Source organism: Caretta caretta, chromosome 4 (genome assembly GCF_965140235.1).
Source record: "Caretta caretta isolate rCarCar2 chromosome 4, rCarCar1.hap1, whole genome shotgun sequence".
Classification (NCBI taxonomy): domain Eukaryota; kingdom Metazoa; phylum Chordata; order Testudines; family Cheloniidae; genus Caretta; species Caretta caretta.
In genome coordinates, this window is record NC_134209.1 from 86849675 (window position 1) to 86857590 (window position 7916).

At 39.0% G+C, this 7916-nt stretch overlaps 1 long non-coding RNA gene across 4 annotated transcripts; it reads right to left on the reverse strand.

Moving 5' to 3' along the window:
- Positions 1-1434: 1434 nt before the first annotated feature.
- Positions 1435-7698, reverse strand: LOC125635435 (uncharacterized). Of its 4 annotated transcripts, none has more exons than XR_012668147.1 (5): positions 7626-7698; positions 5980-6049; positions 5815-5874; positions 4062-4180; positions 1435-2327 (listed from the first exon to the last, which is right to left on the reverse strand). It is a non-coding gene; the product is annotated as an uncharacterized LOC125635435 (long non-coding RNA). The 4 variants fall into 4 exon arrangements; XR_007356269.2 differs by having other exon boundaries at positions 4062-4183; XR_012668148.1 differs by having other exon boundaries at positions 7562-7691.
- Between the last annotated feature and the right edge of the window lie 218 nt (positions 7699-7916).

Here is a 7916-nt window from a genome sequence, read left to right on the forward strand (position 1 = left end):
ATAAAATAATAAGAAAATTTCTGTTTGTATCGGGTTTTGTTAAGCTCTTTTCTCCGACATTAAATTTTGTGCCTATCTTCTCTGAATGCCCTTTTAATTTACATTTTGCACTTTGATTGTCAAATATTTGTGTATACTATTAAATCTCATGAATAATGTTCAATAAGGCCCAGCCTTTACTACATTGCTACTAGTTCTGAAGTCAAGCAGCCCCTTCTAAATCCTTAGAAATGCCTAGGATACCTCTTCACAAATCTGCCTGCCTGCCCAAACTGTTGGATAAACATTTCATTTTTTTAAAAGTCTAGTTTTATCCACTTCTTTCTGCTGTTTGTTACAGAAATGGCTTTGCTACATTTAGGAATACATTGCTCACAGTTGTGACTCATAGACTTGCCGCAATGCTGATTTTCAAGGATAAACACACATATGGCAGTTTCACAGTGGAGAAAAGTCAGTATGGTGATCAGAAAAAAAGTCAGTATGGTGATCAGATCAGAATGACACTAATCCACCTTGATAATTCAGGTTTTTGTAAAGATAAAAATTGACCTGTTTTTGTAAATTGCCCCACACTACCCTGCTGAGTGACCTGTAACCCTCGCTGTCCATATGTTGTATTGCTTTTGCCAGTTTGAATCGGTCACTAGTATGTTATCTGTGGAAGAACAAATTCAGCATGTTAGTTGTAGGTATAAACTGAAGGAGAGAGAGAGCCTGACAAAAGTAGGGAAGCAGGAAGGACGAACAAAGCAAAAGATAGGAATAAGGGAGAAGAAAGAACCCATTCCCACATAGGAAAACAGTTATGGAATATGATTGTTCTTCAGTAAGGGGGTGAAGAGCTCATAATGTAGTAATCTTAAACTCTACTGGTGCTCACTTAGACAAAACAGCTTGTAGGGTATGAGCCTGCTGTTCTTAAGGCAAAACTTTCTTAGTGTGCAAGACGGAAGCAACTGATGCATTGAATAGTAATTTGTCTGGAGGGAGATGAATTATACAAGGAAGATGATACACCATGTACAACCTTACAAAGGTATTTTTCTATATGGGTTTTCCTGGATGGTATAGTCGATGATGAATGATTTCATACTGGTCATCCCACTGAATTTCCTGAGTATTAACATTAAAGTTAGGCCTAATCCTTAAAAATAAATGTCTAATTCCTTACTTTCAACTTCCAGTTTTGACTGTATTAGTCTAGAAGTAGCAGTGGGCTCTCACTTAGACTAATTGTAATTTTTGCTTCTGCCTCCTTCCCCTCCCCCACTTTGGTTTACCATTTTGTATCTATGCATAAAAGGTTGGATGACCCACTTTCTCTGAAGGTGATGCTAATTCTTCTCAGTATAGGACATGGAGAAGAAGGTGACCTGAAATGGTGCAAGTCATTGGAAAGATATTCAATTTTATTCTATTATGAAAACTATATTTTCCTTTAAGCATGTTTAATGAGTTACAGTAATATAATGTAAATAACATAGATTTAAGCAAGTTGACCTCATTCATCATCTGTACGTCAGCTGGAGACATTGGAAGCATTCTGAGAACTAGCAAAAGAAACACTATTTTTCATTAAGTAAACTTCTTAATCTCTTAGGGATCAGCTGTTCAAGCTGCAGAATGGTGCTGAAAGAAGTAGAGAGCCAAAGCAGTAGCTCTCAACACTCAGCATTGCTCTGCACCTGTGCTGAAAGGCTGGAGTAGAGTTTAGAGAAATGTTCACAGTGATCAGCAATATGAGCAAATCTCTACATCTGCTCTGAACTGGTTATTGGTGAGGAGAGGGAAAAGTAGGCATCACAACAGGCAACAGCATCATCTGATTTCAATGGGCTATGGATCAGGCCCATAATGTATAATATGCCAAAGCTGCTAAAGTGTAATGTGGTGGATGCAAAATATTTGAATAGCAGACATTTTAGATGTTTAATTACTACTCCTACTGACCAGGATTAGTGGCTTATTCAAGTGTGCTAAAGAACACCGCCTAGGCGTAGATAAGTCAGCCACTAACACAGAAATGTGCCTGCAGGTTCCGAGCAAACAGTCTCTCTGCTCAATGCCTCAAAACATATGTTGGGCAGAAGAGCTGAAATCCATCCTTGTGCAGAGGACCAGTTTAAGTTTCTCTTTGACTTTCATGTGGGACTTGCATAGACGTTATGTCTTTTCCACACAGTGGTGAAATTCATCCTGCAGCAGCTCACCTCAGCACCATGTTTAGTACCCCAAAAGTGGTTCATGAGTGCTTCCTCACAGCTCTCATCCACACCTCTCTGGCTCTGAATGATAATTGTATTATGTTATTACTTCAAGGGAATCTGTATGAATAACAAGAGAAAAGTTCAAAGGTAGACATTTAATCTTAAATCACAGTAACATCAAGTTATTGTCAAGGAAAAATGGGCCTCAAATCATCTTGGAGATGAACATATAAAACAGGAACATTGAGCTTTTAAAATATTTAAATGTAACTTAAATAGTATTGGCATTAGGTATTGCATTAGAAGATCATCTGACAGCACTGATTCAAAATGAGACAGTAATGAAACAGACATGTCTATATCAAGTCCACTTATACTCTTTTCAGGAGCAAATTTCTTAGTCTTGGAAAAACAAAAATGATTTACAATCACCCTGGTCACAAAACACAGTTTTCCTGGTCTTTATTCAACTGCAATTTTGTCGGAAAGTGTATAGAAGCAAGAAAGGCTAAGAACAAAATTCAGCATGGAAAAGTAGTAATTCTTTTCTTGAGACATGAGGAGTTTTTAAAACATCTGAAAAGATATAAATCTCATTCTTACTACATACAATAACACTTGATTCATTACCCTTTCCTGATCATGAGATGATGCAAACATTATAATCACAGATTATGCTGATTATTATTATTTATTAATTACCCTATATTACAGTAGCATCCAAGAGCCCCAGTCAAGACTGGAGTCCCATTGTACGAGGTACTTCATCAATGTATAAGACAGACACCCCCTCCTGATAGTTCTGGGAAATATAATATATGGATGTTGGAAGTTTTTCTACATGGTTTTCAAAGATTCCTATTCCTTCATGTAACAGGAAATTATCTTTGGTCAAAGAAGCACCTCTATTACAATTATATTTTATATCACTCTTTTTTTGGTGGGATTTTAACTTGAATTCACTTTATTTGAACTAAGGTTAATGTAAATAATAATCCACTAGCTGTCCATCAAATCAAAACATCTGCAGTAATAAAGGAAGTCTTTTTCTCAAGTACAATGTCTATTTTGACTATACAGGCAGGACTTGAGCATCAGTCTCGATATTTATATTCTTGCGAAGTTCGAGTAGTGTTGTGTTTTTTCCATCCCACAATTACACTAAAAAAACAAGATGTGCTTTAAAAATATGTAATGTAGTGTATGTAATTCTTTACAACTGATTTATTGTCCAAACAATAAAAAAGAACTATTACAGTTAATCCCTTTCTTTCCCATGAATTCAATTTTAAAAACCTCCCTCTTTAATACTCAATTTTTGCCTATTTTACTTATGAACACTTTCACCTATAAAATATTAACTGAATTCTTCTTTATATCGGAATGGTTATTCTGCATTTACATCAGTGTAACTGAGTGCAGGGTATCTCAAAATGTTAACAATGTAAAGTATTTCATAAGCATTTCTGGCTAAAATTCAAAAATTTGGAACACTTGTTGCACATACAAAAACACACAGTTGCACATTTGAATGGGAATTCATATATGTAAATACATGCTTGTTTTGCTGCAGAATTTACTATCATCAGTAGTAGCACTGATTATTTGTATCATGTGAGTGTCTAGAGGCCCAAATCAAGAACAAGGCCACACTGCTGTAGGCATTGTTCAAGTAAATATGAAGACAGTGTCTGCTTGGCAGAGTTGTAAGAGAATCTAATGCCTCATGCCTGCAAAGCCTTATGGGCATAATAAATGTACACATGAGTAGTTCCCAGGGATGGCAAAAGTCACATGTCTCACACGACAGTCATGCATTTGATAGCCCTGTCAAATATTCCTTCATCTCACCTCATGCATCCAGCTGAGAAGAGGGAAGACAGCAGCAATTTTCCTGCAATTTAGACTTTCTGTCACATGAACACTACAGTGTCGGCTGAGCAGGCAGTCTAGCAGCCTCTCTGGCTCTTCTGCTGGGGAGGAAGAGATGGAAACCTCAGTGAGAAGAGATCAGTGGCAGTAGCAATAGGGGCCACTTGGCAGGTGGGTACAGAAGGTAAGGAGGCTCCGTACTGGCCCATGAATAACCTGCTTCCCCAGCCATCTGGGCAGATCCCACATACCCTCCCTAGTCTGTGAGAAAGCAGACTTCCAAACTCCCCAACACCCAGCAACCTTTTTCACCCAGACACTCTAAGCTTCCCTCCCCACCTTCCAATCTCAGTCTATTTCAGCCAAACCTCAGACATCCTCCAGTACCCACTAACTAGATCCAAGCACCTCTAGATAGACACCCTCCCTCTCACTTACTCCAGTGACCCCAGACCCACCTACCAGCCAGATACCCTAGCACCCAGCAACCTTTGTATCTTTGACACCCTCGCTCCCATAGATACCCTTCAGCACCCACCCACTAACCAACTCAAGCACCATCAGACACCTTTCCACCTTTCCCTGTATGACCCTCCCCCCTACGCTAGCTATAGTTGCCATGCTTTGTGCAAGTCTCTTTGTTACCTCCCCACGCACACATCCTCCGTCTTGTAGTATGGTGTGTTGACCATAAACTGAGTTTATATAAAATTTATTTGCAAATATGCAAATTTGCTCATTCAGGTGCATACAATGTCACACATGCACAAAACTTGGCTTCTATGAGTCCCACTGAGTTTAATAGAACTACTTGCATATGCAAAATCAAGCATGCTGAGCAAGTGTTTGCAGAATCAGTGCCCACAATGACACATACACAAAATATGAGAGGAATGGGAGAGGGTAACATAAAGAAATGGTCACTGCCCCAAAGAATTTGCCATCTAATTTAGACAAGTTAGGTCTGGCCTTTAATTTCTGGTTAGAGTTGTCAGTTTATTGAAAGATATTTTTAAAATATTCTGGTTTTTTTGTTTCCCTTGTTTCCTTGTAGCTTATATCTGTTTAACTGTGCAAACGATCCTTTTGTCACATTTTTTCATCAATATTTTTCCTCCTGAGGACTTCATAAGTGTGCATATCACAATATGTCCATCCAGCTGCCACAGAGCAGCATAGAATTTCCATTTGTTTCTCCTTTTTTATTGGAGGCACTTTGAAATATTCCCCTTATTTTAAATGGCATACTGTTCCATTGTTGTTGTTTCCATTATTTAAACATAGCTTTTCATTAATATATTCTTCAGGATTAAAATGTGTCATTAACTATGAACCGTAGAAATGAGAATGAAAAGAAAAAAAGCTTGAGTCCTATTCATAAATGTAATACCTACTTGCTTAGGTTTCTATGATCATGGTATTTTTTTAAACATGTACGGCAGAGGAATCTTTGTAGCGGCAATAAAGAAAAACCATAATTTTAACCTAGATATTTATACTGTCCTTTGGACAACTTCATAATGTATTTCCATTTACATGCAACATTAAAGATGCCCAGGGATTTAGTTTTACTTCTTTGGAAGAAATAATACTTCATTGACTCATGGACATTGAAACAGATTGACATCAAATACATTTTGTGCAAGGAATAGCAAAAAGAATCATTATGTGACAACTAGTGATATGTCAACATATTTGCAAGGAAATAATGTATGTCCAGCATCAAACCTACCCTTGCAGTGCCAACTTCAATGCTCAACCCTAGAGAAATGTCATCCATCTCCTGTGACACCTGAAGTACAATGAGCAAAGTTCAATACTCTTCAGATTTGAAAGGGACTACGAAAAAGTGAGGGGACAAATGGAAATAGGATAAATATTGCTGTGTGTCACTGACCCAACCAGCGCATGTCCAACATGAGATTTATTACATCAGGCCTGGAACAAAGAGACTTTGCAGTCCTATCCTGAAATATATCATTCAACAATAAGAGGAGATTAGAAAAATGAGCACCAGTAAATAGAAGTCAGCAGAACCTCAGCTTGTAACCACTGGACATTTTAAATAATAGAATCCCACAGAAGCTAGTGGCAGCAAGGGGTTAATGTCTACAACATCTCCTTATATTACACTAACAAAATCCACTATGTCAAGAACTCACCTGGATCCAGGCATGGTCATCTGACAACCGAATGAGCTTGACTGGACCGAATAAGCTCTCGCTAAGTGACTGTACTCCCAGGTTGGACAAAAACAGATCATCATTTAAGCCTTGTAGCAACAGTAACAGTGCAATGGGTTGCATGCCCATAACTGTGCCAGACCAGCTGCCTGTACTGGTCCTTGCTCCAACCCACACCTCTTCCCAGTCCAGCCCTGGTCTTGACTTTCCTCTGATCACCCTGGCTCCGACCTCTGGCTTATCTCCTGAGCACGACTCCAATTACGTTTTGATTTCTAGTCCAATTTCACCATCTGGCTCTGCTCTGACCAATAGGCCTGACTCCTGTTTTGATCACTAGGTTGCATCACCTTCGCCCCAGTGTATGACACACTCCAGGAAACCAAAAGAGCAAGAGTTTATACTGAAAATGCCTACCTACAAATACCTCCTCTTACTGATGCTCACTGCCCTCTATTAATGTTTCTCTGAAATTCCCACCTGTAGTCAGCAAGTTATTTAGCCAGTTTAGTATCTGCACGGTTGTACAGTAAGACTCCACATATCCTTATCCCCTTTGGAAAGTAACACATTGTCATCATTTATTTATATTACAGTAGCAGCCAAAGGCCCCAACCAGTATTGGGGGGCCTCCAGTGCTCGATACTGCATAAACTGTTAGACCATGATTCCTTCCCCCAAACAGCTTAAAGTGCCCTGTATAGTCATGTCAAGACTGATTCCCCACTCTGGCACTTCAAGTGAAGAGGTGGGGGCCCACAAGGATTCTAAAAATTAATACTGGCCACTCCCAGCTTGTATTAAACTCCCAAGGTTACAGCTTCTCTCTGACTTTGGATGGGTAGATGCTGCCACTACCCAAATGCAAAACTCCTTGGAACCCAGGAAGGCGTACTTGGGAATTCCTTCCTGGGGGGTACCCTCAAGCCCTTTCACTCTTCCCCCCCCCCCTTCCTCTTGGGAAGAGCTGAGAAAGAAAACAAAGGAAATTAGCTGTTGCTGCAGCTAATTAAACAACATATACACAAACCAAAAATCCAATCCTGTTCTTAAAAAAGGTAAATTTTATAAAAACAAAAAGAAAGAAAATACATCTGGAACTTAGGCTTTTGCTAGATTTTGAAAAACCCACTTACAAAAATTAAAGATCAAGAATAACCTTCTTGAGGTCCAGCTTAAAGGTTACAAGCAAAACAAAAAAGCATTTGGGGTTAGTGCAGAGGAGTCCACAAGCCAATAAGAAATAAACAGAAATAAACCTAATCACATTTTTCTAAACATTCCTGATCTACATACATAAAAGGGTTGTTAAATAAGTAGTTCTAGATATGATCTGATGATATTCATATCTGGCCTTCACCTTCTCACAGCATAACTGCTGCCTTGTTCCCCTCTTCCCGGAGAACAACCACAGACAGAAAGGGGAAGTATTTCCCCCATTTTAAAAGTTCTAGCCTTCCCATTGGCTCTTTTGGTCAGGTGCCCACTTCCTTTCCTTTACCCAGGGAACTTTTTTAACCCTTTACAGGTAAACCAAGCTGCCACCAAGAGGGACTTTATAGCTAACTTGCTGGCTGGGTGTCCATAAAAAGGAACTATCCCTCCCCCTTCATTTATCACAAGTCATTATGGGTCAGACTGTAAAGTCTGA